This window comes from Ruditapes philippinarum, unplaced genomic scaffold (assembly GCF_026571515.1).
Source record: "Ruditapes philippinarum isolate M1 unplaced genomic scaffold, ASM2657151v2 ctg10029_1_1_1_1, whole genome shotgun sequence".
In the NCBI taxonomy this organism is placed as follows: domain Eukaryota; kingdom Metazoa; phylum Mollusca; class Bivalvia; order Venerida; family Veneridae; genus Ruditapes; species Ruditapes philippinarum.
Window position 1 is genome coordinate 27,945 of NW_026857993.1, and position 20,320 is coordinate 48,264.

Sequence of the window (20,320 nt, forward strand, 5' to 3'; positions counted from 1 at the left end):
TATGTGTGACCTTGACCTTGGCCGCAAGGACCTGAATCTTGCACGCGACACTCCGCCTCACAATGGTGAACATTTGTGCCAAGTAATATTGAAATCCCTCTATACATGTGGAAGTTTTGCTCCGGACAAGCATTTTTCAATGAGCTCTAAGTGTGACCTTGACCTTTGACCTAGAGACCTGGTTCATGTGCGCGACACTGCTCCTCATAGTGGTGAACATTTATATGAAGTTTCATTAAAATCCCTCCATACATGTAGGAGATATGCTCCGGACAAAATTGGACGCCGCCCGCCCGCCCGCCAGGGGCGTTCCCATAATACGTCCCGTTTTTCAAACGGGCGTATAAAAATTGAATATTTTGCACTGATGAAAAGCAGTTTTCATACATGAATTAGGAAATGGATATCAGTTGTAGAATATGCAGGCAATACAGGGCCGGCAAAGTCTGACTTTGTCACACTTGAAGCATTTCTTTGCTTGACCTCACAACATTTATATGAATTATGAATTGTAAACTTGTACTTATTCATGCAGGCTTTGAGACAACCTGGCAATATATTATAAAGACAATTGCTTTTGCCAACTCTGTTTATATGTAAAAGCTTGTTTGCTAGATAACATTGTCCTTACACCACAGGTTAAACAACTGCAATACTGTTTAATATAGCACTTACTTGGTGATGTGTGTTAAGGTTGAAGTAAGTCGGTTAAGCTTCTATGCTTGGTTCACTAGCAGTGGCACAAGTAACTGGTACAATCTGAACAGGGGGTTGTGGTTGAAACCCAAAGTATTGGGATGACTGAGAAACCATAGCTGGGGTGCATGTAGTATTAGCAGCAGATGTATTTGACAAGGAAAATGAAGATGGTGTAGACTGAGGTAGACTGATGCTAGTGGAAACAATGCCTGTGGTTTGGAGCGGCAAACTAGGGACAGCTAAGGGGTTGAGCACAGATTGGCATGTTGGTCATCTTTTTTTCAATACTTCCATGGCACGTTGATCTGCAAAAAGTGTGGTTGCAATTCAAAAAAATAGAACAGTAATGTTTACACTAAGCATGCTGTTTGAAATTCAAATTTGTCATAATCAAGCAAATTAACTGGAATTTCTAGTGAAGGTTTATATCAAAAGAATCTACTTTAAATATTTTATTACAACCACATCATGAAATTCTGTATCATGTTTTGCAATCCAGTATTTTTAAGTCAAAACTTTTAGGTTAACCATATATATTTCAACATTTTACATATATTACATTTTATATGAATATAATTGTTACGTAAGATTGAAAGGGATTAGAAAGAAAGAAAACTTATAAAGTTCCTCTCCCTTAAATCAAAACTTTTAATGCTTCTTTATACAATGTGACTGTCATAGGCAAATGCAAATACTATAAATGCAATGTATGCCATAGCATCAGAAAGCCTAAATAGCTGCATTCATTATTGTAAATTTAGCAAGTTCCACCTAAGTTGCCATTGTCCAGGAAAGCAATCAATAAGCATAGTGCAGAAATGCAAAGGTAGCTCATCATTTTTACAAAATGTATCAACATGGACTTTATGGTACCTCAATTTCACAACTAACCTGTTACAGACAACTCACTACTATCAAACTTTCTTTTGCCGTCATTTGATGTGGAGCTAAGGTTGGTCATCATTTGTTAACATAATCTCTGCTTGTTGATTTTGCCGCTTATTTGAATCTGAAAAGTAATTAAATGTAAGCAGTGTCCAGTATACTAAGGGCTACAGAAAAGATTTCTTATTTTAACACAAGCTTTGTTTTCACGGCACGGATATGTTGTTCAATTGTAAAATTCCCTTATTTCTGCTCTATAAGGCCTAGCGCATTTCAAATACCTTACTAAGTAAAATTTAAGCAATAATATTTCACTCATGTTTTTTCTGATGAATAAACCTGATAATGTTTTTACATAGGCTTACAGGATAACTTTGAAAAATCACTTTTGCTAATAATGATATTTCTCCGTTTTCTTTGTTTCCTCAAGCATGATTACCATTTCCTCCTGTTTTTATGAAACTATAAAACCAGTCTAGAATTGCACGAGAATTTTTGTGAAACTTGTCTTTAAACTAACCTGATACTTTACTGCTGTCAGTTTTTTTTGCTTGTTGTTTGTTGCTTTGACAGGTTCAAAATCCTCTGATTCATTGATGGCTTCTGTTCTTGACTCTTGCTGTTGAGCGAGAAATCCTAAAGACACATTTAAAACATTGAAGACAGCATTTTAAGTAGAAAAATAAAATTAAATCAATTTTAGGTAACAAGCTTTTTGTTTAAAGTTGTTTCTTTGAGGACAGTTAACATTTGTGATTCGATCTTTGCCTGTTTGTGTCTGAAATAAAGCACGGAAGGACGACTGAGGTCTTCCTCCACCAGTAAAGCTGGAATGTTGCCATATGACCTACAGACAGCATGATGTAAAACACAAAAACAGGAAAATTATGTTAACTCATTCAGTTATTCCATTGAATTCAATTACTTTATTAAAATCATTTTTCTTTTCACATTTATATTAATTCTTCACCTTAATAAAAAACTGTATTATTGTCAAAGTTTTATAGACCCATCCCCTGCATGCGATTTGATAGGTATGGTGCAATATACAGTCTTTCACAAGTTTTATGTACTATGTCTTGAAATAAATATGGAATCCCCAGATACAATCTACTCTTTTTTTAACTTACTAGCAAGGGTCATATTTTGAATATAAGTAGTGTCAAACAAAAATAACATATGTATATTTATACATTTTAATGATACATTACTTTTAAATAAGTATTTCCATAATTATTTAATGGCAGGTCTAATCTTTTACTGTAAGTATTAGCTTTTGAGTATTGAAATGTGTGTCAGTTGAAAAATAATTGTCATTGTTGCGCTGAATAAACAGAAGCTGCATTTCATTTAAACAGGATTTTCTGATTGGGAAAGAAATTGTTATAATTTTATGTAACATTCAGTTTAATTATTTTATTAAAGTATATAAACATATTACATAGAGGATATTTGTTTGTTTTGCATGTAAGATTGAAATATAATTTCACTGAGTGAACACCAGATGCAATATTTTCACCAGTGGCGTAGCCATGAGTGAAAATATAATAGCTGGTGTTCACGAATGAAATATATTTCAATCTTATACGTAAAACAAATAAATTTTCTTTTTATTTCATGCTTTTTAAGTGATTTTAAGTATTTTTTACTGATTTTGGCGTGTAACGTCGTGCATTCTCCTTTGTGACGTCATCACATCATGATGTCACATCATCAATATTGAGATATAGTTCTGTTAAATTTCTCTAATTTTGTTACATTTTTAACATGATGTATGGTGACACTCGACTTTCTTTTCCTAAAGAATCACAATTTACGTGTAACGGCATTTATTTCTGCCTGTTATTCCATTTAGTTATGATTTTCTTTTCATCCGCATTTGGATATAGTCCGGCTACAGTGAAAATTATATTTTATAAATTTCACTAGTGGTTTATCAGAATAGAATTATCTGATATATTACAATGAAACACTGGAAAGCATGAAATAAATATTTATAGGCATACAGACATGATAAGAGCGCGAGCATTGATACATTGATAACATGTATGTATAGTCTGACCTGTCAATTATGAATACATTTTAGCACTCATTTAAATATTCGATCCCACTTCGGTTTTTTCCGTTTATTTTACGAGAATTAATATGGAGTATATCACTTACGTTTGGAAAACTCTCACTAGATTAATGTAGGTTCTTGTAACATCCGCAATAGCACAGTCAGTTAAGTGATTACCTAATGCATGAGGGGTCCGAGGTTCGATCCCCTTTTTTGACATTCTTTTTAGACTTATTCTTTCTTTATTTTTAAGTATATTTGAATGAAAATGGTCAAGTGCTTGCAATTTGTCTACACGGATATGAACCAACTAAGAAACACTGAATTGTCACATTTTATATTGTATAATTACATTTATTGATTTTAATCGGAATGAATTTTCAGTATTAATTCTTAAACAATGTTATATACAAATGTATAGTATTTACAAAAAGGTGCAAAACATATTAAAAACGGAACAACCATAACTGAAAAAACATGTTGAAAATAGTTATGAATAAAAAAATACTGGCCATACTCTGTCTCGATCCTACAACACGTTGGACATTCAGATAAAATATACCAGTGGTTTACCCTATTGCACTATAACGGTCAGTGTAACTAATTCTTAAAAACAAAATGAATTTAATCACATCTTACTGCGCACATCTCACGGAATTTATTGAACATTTATCGAATATTTATATATTCTGTGCATTGACCGTATAATCAGTATAGAAATGACAGGTTAATAAAATCAAACAATAATACCATTATATTAAAATGTATCTAACACAAATGTTTTATGAAAAATTAATTGTTGGTACATTAATACTGTATTGGTATTAGTGATATTATGATTTTGCTTGTGACTTCAGTGCCAGATAAGGACTTTTTTAAAATTTTAACATTACTTTTTTCTCTCTGAAGTTTTTTGTAACTTTTCGTAATTTATCAGGCTTTATTAATGATTAAAAAGTCGTTAATAATTATTTAATTCCTTACTAATATCCTCGAAAAAATATTTTTATTTCATGTATAACAACACACGTACATGTTTTTCATTAAAATATAGTATTTAAAGAACCAAACAACCTTTTATTTTCTGATATGAGTTGTTCGATTTAAAAAATTAACAAAAAAATGCACATGGAAATAATGACAATATTTGCTTAGAAAAAGGTGAATTACCAAACGACTGATAGATATTTATATCATAACAAATAACATTTACTATTTCTATTGCAATTACTGTTATTTATGATATTATGTATACATACATACATAATACATGTATATATACTTTCTGTTTAAATGTAGTGCGTGTGTTTCTATTCTTTACATAAAATACTTGACTTGATGAATTATTGTGTATAACAAATAGCGGTTTAATATGATTTCACTTATTATTCACTTTATCTATTAGATTATATCACGGATTTATATTACAGGGATCGGACACTCTCAGTTAACCCTATATAAATGCTTAAATATCTTGTCGTGCACCCGATAAAGGTACATCGATCGATAATTTACCGGCGCTAAGCGTAAATGCGCGTTCGCAACGGATACCTACTTTACAAAATACCATACAGCTTTTCCATTTATTATCCGATTTTGGAAATTTAAAGTTTATTTTGAAGAAAAGTACTTGTTTAATTCAAATATCTAATTTAATTTTTAGAGGTACAGTTTATCTGTCCGCAACGACAATTAAAAAATTAACTTGACGAAATCCGCGGTAAATTTACATTTTTTATATAAAAAGCAGGTGGTATTTGAAACTTATTATTACGGTACCATAATAATTTCAGTTTCAAAATAAAAAAGAAGCCGATGTAAGTTATTCACAGATGATCAAACATTCAATATTTAAGATTTATTGGGTTATGTAGTCAAATTTATTCACGCACAATCGTTTTACGGTTAATGTATTGCGGCCTTTACAATTCGCTCAACACATGAAGAAAATTTATTCATTTTTTTAGTACAAAATATTGCCGAGATTGTCAATATTGCCATATTCATAGAATATTTAAATTATTCATCATTTATATCATTATTATTTTTTGTAAATCTGTTTTCAAATGTCGGTGCAGTGAAGTAGACAATCATCATAACAGTAAAGTTCTCTCGTGTGACTGTCTCGATTCCGGTCTTTTAAATGTCACTCGTATATTTTAATCCGTATATTTTAATTATTCTTTTTATATGAATGCCTGTAGAAAGATATTTATGATACTTTTTAATGTAACGCTAGAAAAACAATAATTTTTTTTACAGTTTGAGTCTGTATTTTGCGAAATAAAAGTAACTTTTGATTATTTTTTACATACCGCTTACATTTCTTTCAAGTTTTAAATTACTTTTGAAGGAGGGTAAGTGATAATTAAAAAATCTTTATTTTCAAACTTTCATTACCAGGTTACATGTGATAATTGCAACACTCAATCTTCAAAATCAAATAAAATTTGAATGTATATTTTGTATGTGGGCGGTTTTTAACTACAGTCCATGGCATGTGTGGTAAGAAAATGATTCTGAAGAGGATATATATAAATACAATGTAAATCTATTTTCTTTATTTACATTTATAAATGAAATTGAAAAAATGCAACTAAATTTGTATTGTCCTTTCATTTGACGTGAATTGTGAAGGATAACTATGAAAAAAATCTGTTTCAAAATAAAAAATAATATTATAAAACAGCATGCCAATAAAAGTTTCTTCCTTGCCAATCTAATGAATTCATCTATATTTGAACGCAAAATGTCTAGAATGATCTGAAATATATCTAATACACTAATTAGTAGAATATTTACTATATTTATACTAATATACAGGTAATCAAATAAAAAATGTACAAATCATTTGGAAATTCACAGAAAAAAAGGCACATTTCAAACATGAATTTCTTTAAAAGTTTTTTAAGCAATCAAGAAACTTTTTTTTCAATGCCACCATTAAACCATGTAAAAAATAATTATCTTATTCTGAATCGCGGTAATAATTCGTGCTTGAAGTATAAAAGGGCGTCAAAGTGTAGAGAGTATGCCTAAACAAAAGGCGGATATTTTTTATATTAGGTACTTTTTAACTAAGCGTTGCAGCGTTCTATCGGCATATTTTCATATATTAATACTTTAGTTACACAAAATAAAACTGTATCAATACATTCATATGTGTATAATTTTTCATAAAGCTGCAATAACACCACATACTCTTGTGAAAATCTGTCCTATTTCGCACTCCGCGCGTTCCGCCATCTCATTCTGTTCACTTTTATCCGATTCCGCGCATGCGCGCGACGGGACTTTAAGCTAAACGAAAGTGTCCGATCCTTGTAATATAAATCTGTGATTATATATATATATAATAATCAAACTTGTAATCAAAATTACTTTTTTTTTTTACTATATTTATGTCTTAATGCACATTATTTTTCTAAGTTAACGTCTTCAAGTACATAATAGAATAAGGGGTTGAAATGTCCAAAATATTTAAGGGGTCTAAGTGTCTTAGGGGTCTTAATATCATGGGTCGATATGACCTAGGGGTTGAGGTGTCAAGGGGTCGAGATGTCATACACAATTTTATCTGAATATTTACAACTGGAAAAAAACTAAAATTCCACATCCCTGGTCAATTATAGCAATAATCAGTGAATATAGAATGATTTGACAATGATTTGACGAACAAAATTTATTCCACGATAGACAGTCAATTGATCAAGCTTATATGAGAGGGATGTTGATTAGATAATCACATTCTACATCCCATATATGGGTGATTACGGAATCACTTGTCAACAATTGCTTTTTTGACAATTCTTAGCTCATTTACGTTCCATGACTGTACATCAAAGGACAACACAGTAAGACACTTTGTCAAAATCTATGCCAGCTGATATCAAAGTTCACTTTACATCTTAATCTGTGCACATTGTTCACATTTCATAGCTGCACATCAAAGGACAAGAAAGTAGGTCACAACATCAAAATCTAGGTCCCTGATATCAAAGTTCAATTTTACAACTAAAACTGTGCACATGGTCAAAATTTCATTGCTATACATCCAAGGACAAGAAAGTAGGTCACTGTCCCCTTGGGAAAGGATAAATTTTGACCCAAGGGTATAATTCAAAACTATCTAGATACAGGTCCACCAAACAATGTTTCATGTCAAATATCTAAGCTGTAGCTTTCTCAAATTCAGAAAACATTTTAGTTGTGTACATAATGAGAATCACTGCCCTCGGGCAGGGCAAATTTTGATGACAGGGAAAAAGTTTGTAAAACTTTGGTAGAGGACCTATAGATGATATTATATAGCAAACATCAAAGCTCTATGCTTTGTACCTTTAGACAAGAAGTTTTTAAAACAAATTTACTATATGTACATAAAGTGAAAATCAATGACACCGGCCGGGGCCAATTTTGACCCTAGGGCTATGATTTGAACGATCTTTGTAGAAGTTCAATACACAAAGTCTCATGCAAAATATCTAACCTCTAGCATTTGTCAGTTTCCAGAAGATAATTTTTTAAGTTTTTTCTATATATACATATAAGGAAAACCTATGACCCCAGGGGCGAGGCTAATTTTGATACTAGAGGCAAAATTTGATCAACTTTGGTAGAGAACCTATAGATGATATCATATACCAAATATCAAACCTCTAAGCCTTGTACCTCCAGACAAGAAGGTAATTAAGTTTTTACTATATGTACATATAGTGAAAATCAATGACCCCCGGGCGGGGCCAATTTTGACCCCAGGGCTATAATTTGAACAATCTTGGTAGAGGTCTACCAGACAATGCCTTATGCAAAATAATTTAGCTTTAAGCCTTTTGGATCTTTACAAGAAGATTTTTTTAATTTATTCTAATAATTTCTTTTGGTTGCCATGGCAACCAAATTTCTGCATGGAATGAAATTCTTTGAACAACTTTGGTTGCCCTTCACCCAAGGATCAATCCTGCCAAGTTTGGTTGAAAGTGGTTTTTTACAAGAAGATTTTTAAAGTTCACTATATAATCTTTATAACACACACACAAATAAACACACACACAGTCGAATCGCTATATGCCGTTGCATCGCAGATGCTGCGGTGGCATAAAAATTGAGTATTAATTATGTGACGTTTACTTAAATACAATTCGCTGATTAAAGACAGGAAGTAAACAAACATATACAACTATAATGTCATTAGTTTCGAAAAAGGAATCATTTTATCTCTATTGAACACTATGTTTTTACATGAAAATTAATAAAAAATTTTTTAGTCGCTATAATTATATAGATTTATAAGAACTTGACATCACTGACATGTATCATAGACGGTTTTATTTAATACAGGAGTGTTACATCACACATCCTGTCTGCAACAATGGCTGAAAAGGAGTCACGCCACTATAACATTCCACCACCTATGTTTCGAAACGTGATAAGACAAGTTTGTTGTACCACTGTTATAAGTCAGTTCGCCTAGCATGTTTTACAAACTGCTTTTCCCTCATTTTTAATTGAAATACCAAAGTATTTCCTCACACTGGAAGGAAATTTTTGCTTGTAGAATTTTATATTGGCGTGACTCGTTTTCAACCTTTAATGAAATTAATGTTTAGTATTGTTTACAGAAAAATAAACATGTTTTCAGAACTTCTGTTTATGTTTTTATGGGTATCTTGATAACAAGATTCATGGTTCAATTTGTGAATTGCAAGTGCTGAATCTCGATCGGATAAGATCGTCACTAAACCCTTGATCCTCACCCCTAAATCCTAGCCATGTATTTAAATTTCTGTCTTACTTATATACAACTTGGATACATAACATTTTCTCTTATACAAGATGACCACAATGGTCCTATATTTTCCGATCTGACTGTAGGTGCCACTTTTACATTTTCCATACACATTCTGTATAGACGGTTTTTAAACAGGTACATACAAGATGATAACGTCGTCTTCTTTCATTCGTAAATTTTTTATTGATAAGTTAAAGCGTGTGACAAGCTGTTGTTGAATTTCTAGAATTTGTACTGAATAATAGTCAAATTTCCTGTGGTCAAATACTATAATTTGGTAAGAATATGGTCAGCAAGTATGCTTATTTTCTCCGTACATGTATAATAACCCATAAATTTTGCTAGAAGTGTTTAGAAGTGGTGCAAGGTCCGTACCCCACCCAATTTCATTGCGTTGAATTGTATACTTATTACGTGTCATATCTCATGTACAGTCTGAAGTTAATTTAAGATATATAAGTGTATTTTGTGTTTATTTTAATATATCTAAAGTGTATTTTTTGTGTTTATAAAGAATACTGGACTACTTAAATCTTTGTCAAGGGAAGTAACTGCTGCAAAGTGTAAAAATATTTTTCTCATAGTTGCGTCCCTTTATTCAAATTTCATATTGTATTTTTCATGGTCATTAATTTCATGATAATTATTTCTAGAGCTAAGGCAAATGAAAGCATCTACATGTTTGTATTCAATTATTTCTAGCAGTATTGAGTTTGATATTTTTCTAGCAATACTGAATGATTGTTTTTTTTGTTTGTTTCAGTCAATCGTAATATGCCATGTGGAAATAAAAGATTTTACAAGGTTACGAATTGTAAATTTTGACATTTCAAGTCCCTGGTTTACTAGACAGTACACTGACCTAGTAACCTATTTAAGCTATTTTTAGATTTTTTTTTTCAAATCTTGACAAAAATTTGACAAATAAATGCAATGAAAATGGGACCAAAAATAAAATTATGTTTGTTTCACCTTCCCAACAGACAGAAATGATGTGACATAGTATTGTGTTTTCAAAATTTCCCAGGGGCATTGCTATGATTATTAAAGGACAAGTGGCCCAATTAAGGCCAATTTATTTAACAACATGAAAAATCAACATGGAGAATATTTGCGCTTAAGTTATATAAAATCTGTCCATATATTAATGAAGTTAAACTCTCAAATGGACGTTTTGTTTTGTTTTTTTGACTTTTGACCTCTAAATGTGACCTTGACCCTCACCTTAACCACAAACACTTGAATTTTTAGCACTTTACTCCAGACTTGATACATGTATGAAGAAAATTTGTTCCAAATTATATCTGAATCCCTCCTTGCATGTGGATGTTACGCTCCAGACACAGGTTTTGGAGCACTGACTCCCAAGTGTGACCTTGACCTTTGAGAAGCGGACCATGATTTTGTGTGCTACAAACCATCTCATTATGGTGAATGTCAGTTTTCTCAGTGTCTGTATTGGGAAGTTTATTAATACTACATTTCAATTATATACTATAGGATACCTAAGTATTGGGTCATGACCCAACAAATATACATCTTAATCCTAACAATGTATTTCACTTATTGTCTAACTTACATTTTTTTATTCAATAATTTTATTTTGTAACTTTCAAATGTGGATTGGGATTAGAAAAGAAAACAAGAGGGCCATGATGGCCCTGAAGTCGCTCACCTGTACATAGGCCCCCGGAGCAAGGCCAGTTTAAAGCCCGGGGCTTTTATTTGAACAAACTTTGTAGACAACCATTAGAAGATGTTTCATGCTAAACATCTAAGGTCTAGCTCGTTGGGATTTTTAAAAGAAGATTTTTTTAAGTTTTTTCTTTACACATATACTTAAAAACAATGACACACCTGGGGCAGGGCCAGTTTTGACCCCAGGGCTTTTATTTGAACAATCTTTGTAGACACTTACTGAAAATGTTTCATGCTTAATATCTAAACTCTAGCTATTCGGGTTTTTTAAAAGAAGATTTTAAATTTTTGCTATACTTATACCATACCGAAATTCCGTATAATACCCGGCGTTAAATCATGGCTACAGAATACACCACAATCAACAACGGACGAAATTTTAAAAGAAATGATAATAGATCCGGAATTATCCCCACTTCAACTGTCACCCTTTAGAAGTAACAATCCGTCGCCGTGCAGCAGCCACACAAGTACATCAACCAATTGCCAGGATGAAAAAGAAACACTGAATGACGTTAACATAAACATTTATTCCATTTACGGTATTTTTTCTTAAAAGTATACAGCTAAATATAGATTATGGGGTAAACCCAAAATGACATAATTTAAACTATTTTTAGAACAAATCACGTGACGTAAAGTATACCCGATTTTTGTACGTTAGACAATGATTTTTCTATTATTCTGATATTTTATAACCCTGATGAAGACTCGTGAGAGTCGAAACGTCGGTTATCATCATTAAATAAACCTTAAAACTTATCCTGTGTTGATTGTTTGTTCCACTTGTATTGTTTTTCTTGTATTTTGCTATACTTGTATAAGGAAAATCAATGTCCCCCGGGACGGGGCCAATTTTGACTCCAAGGCTTCTATTTGAACAAACTTTGAAGACACTCACTAGAAGAGGCTTCATGCTTAATATCTAAACTCTTGCTATTTGAGTTTTTTCAAAGAAGATTTTTCAATTTTTGCTATAGTTTTACACATATAGGGAAAATGAATGACCTCCGGGGCAGGGCCAATTTTGACCCCAGGGCTTTTATTTGAACAAACTTGGTAGACACCTATTAGAACATGTTTAATGCTAAATATCTTAGCTCTAGCTCTTTTGGTTCTTTAAAAGAAGATTTTTTAAGTTTTTACTATATACATATAGGGAAAATCAATGACCCCCTGGGGCGGGGCCAATTTTGACCCCAGGGCTTTTATTTGAACAAACTTGGTAGACACCAATTAGAAGATGTTTCATGCTAAATATCTTAGCTCTAGCTCTTTGGGTTCTTTAGAAGAAGATTTTTTAAAGTTTTTACTATACCGTAAAATTCCTATTAAACGCCCCCCGGGGCGTAACATTTTCCAAAGGGGGGGCGTTTATTAAAACACATTTTTTCCTAAATCCAAAAAATCGTAAAATCAAGCAATGCCAGATTAATTCATGTAAACAGCATCAGTTTATGGCCTACGTGACCTCAGTCATGTTTATCTGTCTCACAGGTGGCTCGGTGACGTAATCGATCGATAAATGTGTAGACAATGTATATTTAACAATACACATAACACTGATTAAATTTAACTGCTTAATCATGGAGCAAAAGCAACCAACACATCGATTTTATAGCGCTTCTTTTAAGTTAAAAGTTGTTGGTATTGCCGAGCAAGTTGGTAAACACAAGGCAAGCAAATTATTTAATGTTGACAGGAAACGCATTCGAGAGTGGTGTAAGGCAAAAGAAACGTTGCAAGCAGCTGCCTGCAAGAGTCGTAAACGTGCACCTGGCGGGGGTCGGCAAGTTCGATACAGAGACATTGACCAGCAGCTGTTGCTGTGGTTTAATGAACGTCGGGGGAAAGGAGTGCGTGTTACTGGGAAGGCCCTAAGACATGAAGCACTTAGATTACACCAACAGAACGGGTCACAGTCATTTAAGGCATCCTGCGGTTGGTTTAGGTGCTTTAAACGACGTCATAACATTTCATTCCGTCGCACTACCCACATTGCCCAGAAATCAGTTGAAATTACTGATGGACTTATTGACAAATTTCTACGTTTTGTTATTCGTATGCGCCAGTTAAGAAATTATAACTTGTCAGAAATAGGCAATATGGATGAAACGCCTGTTTATCTTGAAATGCCCGGGAAAGCAACGTATGACATTCGTGGACAGAATAATATAACTGTAAAATCTACAGGAGGCGAAAAAGAGAAAATCACCGTCACTTTAGGCGCCTATGCAGACGGAACAAAACTTTCGCCACTGGTCCATTTGCCTGGAGTACGACCTTTACCTAGAGGTGACATTCCATGTGGAATTATCGTGTACATGTGCGGCAGCGGTAAAAAATCTTGGGCAAATGAAGAGAGCATTTTATTTTGGTTGAAAAAACTCTGGGGCAGAAATCAAACAAGCAGGCGCTTACTTGTTTGGGACGCATTTCGCGCTCATTTGACTGATAAGGTCAAGGATTATTTACGTACACACTGCAACACTGACATGAGTGTTATACCAGGAGGCTGCACGTCACGTTAACAGCCGGCAGACGTTTCATGGAACAAACCATTTAAGGGAAAGTTTGCTGAATTATATGACGAGTGGCTGTTTTCTGGGCCTGTGGACTTAAATCCTGCCGGGAATCGAAGGGCACCCCCAAGTCTCTGATTCTCAAGTGGATTAAAACTGCCTGGGATACTGTTACCCCTGAAATGATTAGGAAATCATTTAAAAAGTGCGGGATTTCTACAGAGCTGGATGGAACTGAAGATCATCTCTTTAATCACGCTTCTGATGACGAAACTGTTGAATCTGACTTTGAAGGGTTCGATCCCGATGATGTGAACATAAGTGAGCAGGTGCTGGAAAATGTGGCTGCAGAACTGTCTGAATCTGATCAAAACAGTGATTCAGATGATCAGGTGTCTGACTGTGACAGTCCTGGTCATTAACTTTTCTAAAAACGTAAGAGTCACGGTACATTTCTATGTACATATGTACACGTGCCATTGGATATTGTACTGTTACGTTAAGTGTTAATTAATGTTAAAAGTGTTAAAAGTTTTAAAACTTTATGATTCTTTTTTGTGTTATCGATTAAATAAAGTGGATTTTGAAGGATTTGAATAGTTTTGGATTTACTTTTGAATTTTTCACTGGTGAGTAATTTTTTTTCCTTGTCAAAAAACCTGGGGGGGCCTTTATTAGGGCAGGGGCGCTTAATAGGAATTTTACGGTATGTATAAATGGAAAATCAATGACCCCCTGGGGTGGGGCCAACTTTGATCTCAGGGCTTTTATTTGAACAATCTTAGTAGACATCCATTAGAAGATGTTTCATGCTAAATATCTTAGCTCTAGCTCTTTTGGTTCTATAAAAGAAGATTTTTTTTAAGTTTTTACTTTATGCATATAGGGAAAATCAATGACCCCCTGGGGCGGGGCCAATTTTGACCCCAGGGCTTTTATTTGAACAAACTTGGTAGACATCCATTAGAAGATGTTTCATGCTAAATATCTTAGCCCTAGCTCTTTTGGTTCTTTAAAAGAAGATTTTTTAAGTTTTTACTATATGCATATAAGGAAAATCAATGACCCCCTGGGGCGGGGCCAATTTTGACCCCAGGGCTTTTATTTGAACAAACTTGGTAGACATCAATTAGAAGATGTTTCATGCTAAATATCTTAGCTCTAGCTCTTTTGGTTCTTTAAAAGAAGATTTTTTAAGTTTTTACTATATGCATATAGTGAAAATCAATGACCCCCTGGGGCAGGGCCAATTTTGACCCCTGGGCTTTTATTTGAACAAACTTCGTAGACACCCATTAGAAGATGTTTTATGCTAAATATCTAAGCTCTAGCTCTTTGGGTTCTTTAAAAGAAGATTTTTTAAGTTTTTACTATATGCATATTGGGAAAATCAATGACCCCCTGGGGTGGGGCCAATTTTGACCCCAGAGCTTTTATTTGATCAAACTTGATAGACACTCACCAGAAGATGTTTCATGCCAAAAATCTAAGCTTTAGCTCTTTGGGTTTTTTAGAAGAAGATATTTTAATTTTTTTCTTTTGGTTGCCATGGCAACCAGAGTTCTGCATGGAATTAAATTCTTTGAACAATTTTTAAAGGTGACCACCAAAGGAACATTCCTGTGAAGTTTGGATGAAATTGGCTTAGTGGTTTATGAGGAGATGTCATTTAAAGTAAAAGTTTACGGACGACGGATGGACGCCGGCCGGACGCCGGACGAAAAGCGATCACAAAAGCTCACCTTGTCACTTTGTGACAGGTGACCTAAAAACAAACCTACAATGTATCTTTAATAATTGCCTTCACCAATTATAATTATAAACATACTATATAATTTTCAATACTTACTTTGCGACTATGTACAGATTTGTTATTATAATCAAATCTAAGTTCCTGGCTCTTTTTGATGTTTTTTATGGTATAAAAAGTCAGCTATATTTCTTCTTTCTGCTCAACCACCTCCTTACTTTTCCACTTGGGAGAATCGGTACTTGCTGTGACTTGCATCAATACTGCAAGAAAAAAAGAAAACCAGTTGGTGACCGTGACAGCCTTGGCATGGTATTTCTTAGGGTGGGATTTCTTGTTTTTATGACCTTGTAATTCCTGTATTAAGATATCAGCCAAATTTAGCAGTGAATGGAAAATATTGTGAAATGATTTAAAGCAAACGCATTAATGAAGCAGTTTTAAAGAGCCAAAGAGTTGATTATTTAGTTGTGCAACATTTATTTAACTGTGGTTAGAATTAATTAATAAAGGAACAATGGTGCATTAATTTCATTAACTAGAAATATCACTTAATGTGATTAATACCCCCACAAGACTGCTTCGGAAATGAGGATGTTACTAGTAACAGAATACCTTGTAAAAGAATTAAAATATAGAGTTATGGTTGTGGGCATTTAAAGATAGTTGTGGTTCTTGTGTGTTGCATTTCCTTTCAATGTGGTTGGCCATTGATGAAGTTTTATTGAATTACTTTGTAATAAGTCCAGAAAGACAAGGAAAAGGAACAAAGGGCAATAACTCTATAAATCTTATTGTGCTTGACCATTGTATGAAGTTGTTTTGAATTCCAACCAGTACGTTTTAAGTTATGGTCTGGACAAGAAAAAGTATCAAAGGGCAGTAACTCTGTATTTTGTCAAAATAGATTTATGGCTCTTGTGCACTGCTCTTCCTTTTAATGTCCTTGACAACTGTATGAAGTTGTATTGAATTACAAACAGTAGTTTTTAAGTTATGCTCTGGACAAGAAAAAGTTACAAAGGGCAATAATTCTGTAATAAGTCAACATGGAGTTATGGTTCTTGTGAATTGCACTTCCTCTCAATGTGCTTGACCATTGTATGAAGTTATAATGTATTCCAACAATTAGTCTTCCAGTTATGCTCGGGACAAAAAAGCAATGGAAAAGTAACAAGGGCAATAACTCTGTAATTAGTCAAGATGGAGTTATGGTTCTTTTGCATGCACTTCCTCTTATTGTGCTTGACCATTGTTTGAAGTTGTTTTGAATTCCAACCAGTAGTTTTCAGGTCATACTTTGGACAAGGAAAAGTAGCAAAGGGCAGTAACTCTGTAATAAGTCAAGATTGAGTTATGGTTCTTAAGCACTGCACTTCCTCTCAAAGTGCTTGACCATTGTATGAAGTAATAATGAATTCCAACAATTAGTCTTAAAGTAGTGGTCCAGACAAAAGAAAGCAATGGAAAAGTAATAAAGAGCATTAACTCTGTAATTACTTTAGATAGAGTTATGGTTCTTGTGCACTGCACTTCCCCTTATTGTGTTTGACAATTGTATGAAGTTGTTTTTAATTCCAACTAGTAGTTTTCAAGTTACGCCCCGGACAAGGAAAAGTAACAAAGGGCAATAACTCTGTAATTAGTCAAGAAAGAGTTATAGTTCTTGTGCACTGCACTTCCTCTCAAAGTGCTTGACCATTGTATGAAGTTTTAATGAATTCCAACAATTAGTCTTCAAGTTATGGTCCGGACAAAAGAAAGCAATGAAAAGTAACAAAGGGCAATAACTCTGTAATTACTTTAGATAGAGTTATGGTTCTTGTGCACTGCACTTCCCCTTATTGTGTTTGACAATAGTATGATGTTGTTTTTAATTCCAACCAGTAGTTTTCAAGTTATGCCCCGGACAAGGAAAAATAACAAAGGGCAATAACTCTGTAATTAGTCAAGATATAGTTATGGTTCTTGTGCACTGCACTTCCTCTTAATGTGCTTGACCATTGTATGTAGTTATATTGAATTCCAACCATAAATCTTCAAGTTATGCTCTGGAAATGGAAAATACAACAGACATCTGGACCTACCGACCGACCATTACCAACCAACCACCGGGTGACCCCAAACTTAGTTTTGGGGGTATAAAAACAATTTCTAAGTAAAATTAATATTCTGCAGGCCTGGTAAAGAGATCAAATGTATAATAATTTTAAAAGTTCCTACAGGTATTAAACATGAATGACTGAGAAATTTGTGCCAGCCAATGTTAATACTGCGAATTCACTTATATTCGTGGGCATGAAATTTTGTGGTTTTATCAAAACGGGCATTTTCGTGGGTTCTTAAATTCGTGGATTTTCAATTTCTTGTAAAAAAAAATATAACCTAATGCAAAGTAATCTTAAACATAATCGCCGCGCATTATACTTACCGCATGTCCATATCTTTACGTGTCAAAAAATTTAACCCTTGCCTCTGGGCATTCATTACACACAAATCGGCGGAAAAGCGCTGATGCATGTTTGTAACATATAGAATAGAGACATGGCAAGAAATATTTGTTAGGATAAAATTTCGTCGGATCTTAAATTCGTGGATTGACCTTCCCACGAAAACCACGAAAGTTCGTGCCCAACGAATAATAATGATTTTACAGTAAATGTTAGAAGTAAAATTGTTAACACATTTATACTATTTTCATTTATATAGACTGATGTCTACAAATTATGTCTACCTTTACATGGCTGACCTTTTGTCATTTTAAAGCATATTTGTATTAGGGTGGGTATTTTGTCCCAGGACCATTATAATTTGGTTAGGCTTCTGTTTTAAAACTAGAAATGTGTCCATAGAGGGCATATTTTGTCAAACTTATGAAGGGACCTGTTCATTATGTAAAAAAAGCTCAATATGTCATAAAATTGTGAACACATGACATAATATTTGCCATTTCATGACATTTTGAAACCAGAAACAGAGTGCAATGAACCTTTGCTAATAATTTCTGGCCTGTGTAAAGTCTGCTTGGAGTTGATCCTTAAACAGTAAGGCGGTAATCCAGCGCAGATACCATTTAATTTAATTAAACTAATTTACCTGTTTGCAAATGGCGAAAATCAAGTTTTACATGAAGGTAAACAATGATAACTTTAGAAGACAAAGTCCACATATTTTGTGAAATCTCTTTTAAAATTGTGATTTTTTTTGCCGCTTTGTAAAACAAGAGGGCCATCATGGCCCTGAAGTCGCTCACCTGTATATAGGCCCCCAGAGAGGGGCCAGTTTAAACCCCAGGGCTTTTATTTGAACAAACTTTGTAGACACCCATTCAAAGATGTTTCATGCTAAACATCTAAGGTCTAACTCGTTGAGTTTTTTAAAAAAGATTTTTAAAGTTTTAACTATAGTTACACATATAGTTGAAAGCAATGAAACCCCTAGGGCGGGGCCAGTTTTGACCCAAGGGCTATTATTTGAACAAACTTTGAAGACATTCACTAGAAGATGTTTCATGTTTAATATCTAAACTCTAGCTATTTGTTTTTTTTAAAGAAGATTTTTAAGTTTTTGCTATACACATATAGGAAAATTTGATGTCCCCCGGGCAAGGCCAAATTTTGACCTTAGGGCTTTTATTTGAACAAACTTTGAAGACACTAAATGGAAGATGTTTCATGCTTAATATCTAAACTCTAGCTATTTGGGTTTTTTCAAAGATGATTTTTTAAGTTTTTGCTATACACATAAATAAAATCAATGACCCCCGGGGCGGGACCAATTTTGACCCAATGACTTTTATTTGAACAAACTTTGTAGACACTCACTAGAAGATGTTTCATGCTTAGTATCTAAACTCTAGCTATTTGGGTTTTTTCAAAGAAGATTTTTTTTTGTTTTTGAAAATAAACATATGAGGAAAATCAATGACCCCCCGGGGTAGGGCCAATTTTGACCCCAGGGCTCTTATTTGAAAAAATTTGGAAGACACTCATTAGAATATCTTTCATGCTAAATATCTTAGCTTTAGCTCTTTGGGTTCTTTAAAAGAAGATTTTATAAGATTTTACTTCATGCATATAGGGAAAATCAATGACCCCCAGGGGTGGGGCCAATTTTGACCCCAGGGCTTTTATTTGAACAAACTTGATAGACACTCATTAGAAGATGTTTCGTGCTAAATATCTTAGCTCTAGCTCTTTTGGGTTCTTTAAAAGAAGAATTTTAAAGTTTTTACTATATGCATATAGGGAAAATCAATGACCCCGGGGCGGGGCCAATTTTGACCCCAGGGCTTTTATTTGAACAAAATTGATAGACACTCACTAGAAGATGTTTCATGCTAAATATCTAAGCTCTACCTCTTTGGGTTTTTTAAAAGAAGATATTTTAAGTTTTTTCTATTGGTTGCCATGGCAACCAGAGTTCTGCATGGAATTAAATTCTTTGAACAAATTTTAAAGGTAACCACCAAAGGAACATTCCTGTGAAGTTTGGATGAAATTGGCTCAGCACATTATGAGGAGATGTCATTTAAAGTAAAAGTTTACCGACGCCGGACGAAAAGCGGTCACAAAAGCTCACCCCGTCACTTTGTGACAGGTGAGCTAAAAAGTGCAATTTTGAATTGTGAAGGGGCCAAACAGTGGCCCTTGTTATAGAAGGAAAAAATGCTTTGTCATAGGACACAGGATCTCCGGGTATGTAAATGGCAGAAACTTACCTAAATTCTTGTCCATTGTGTCGTGAGAAAAACAGGAAGCTCCCTACTAACAATTTCATGCTCACTACTGAACCTCTTCAATCTCTCTTCACCAGAAAGGACCAAAACCCTCATGGAAACAAACAAAATGTCCCTTTTTATGTACTCTTCAGCAAAAACACCCAATCCTGAAAGCAGTACCATAGGACCAAGTGTT

At 33.8% G+C, this 20,320-nt stretch overlaps 1 long non-coding RNA gene across 1 annotated transcript; it reads right to left on the reverse strand.

The window, feature by feature from the left end:
* Nucleotides 1-681: 681 nt before the first annotated feature.
* On the reverse strand, nucleotides 682-20,312 carry LOC132751706 (uncharacterized). Its single transcript, XR_009628722.1, has 5 exons — nucleotides 20,125-20,312; nucleotides 15,504-15,667; nucleotides 2,105-2,220; nucleotides 1,591-1,708; nucleotides 682-1,004 (listed from the first exon to the last, which is right to left on the reverse strand). It is a non-coding gene; the product is annotated as an uncharacterized LOC132751706 (long non-coding RNA).
* Nucleotides 20,313-20,320: the final 8 nt, after the last annotated feature.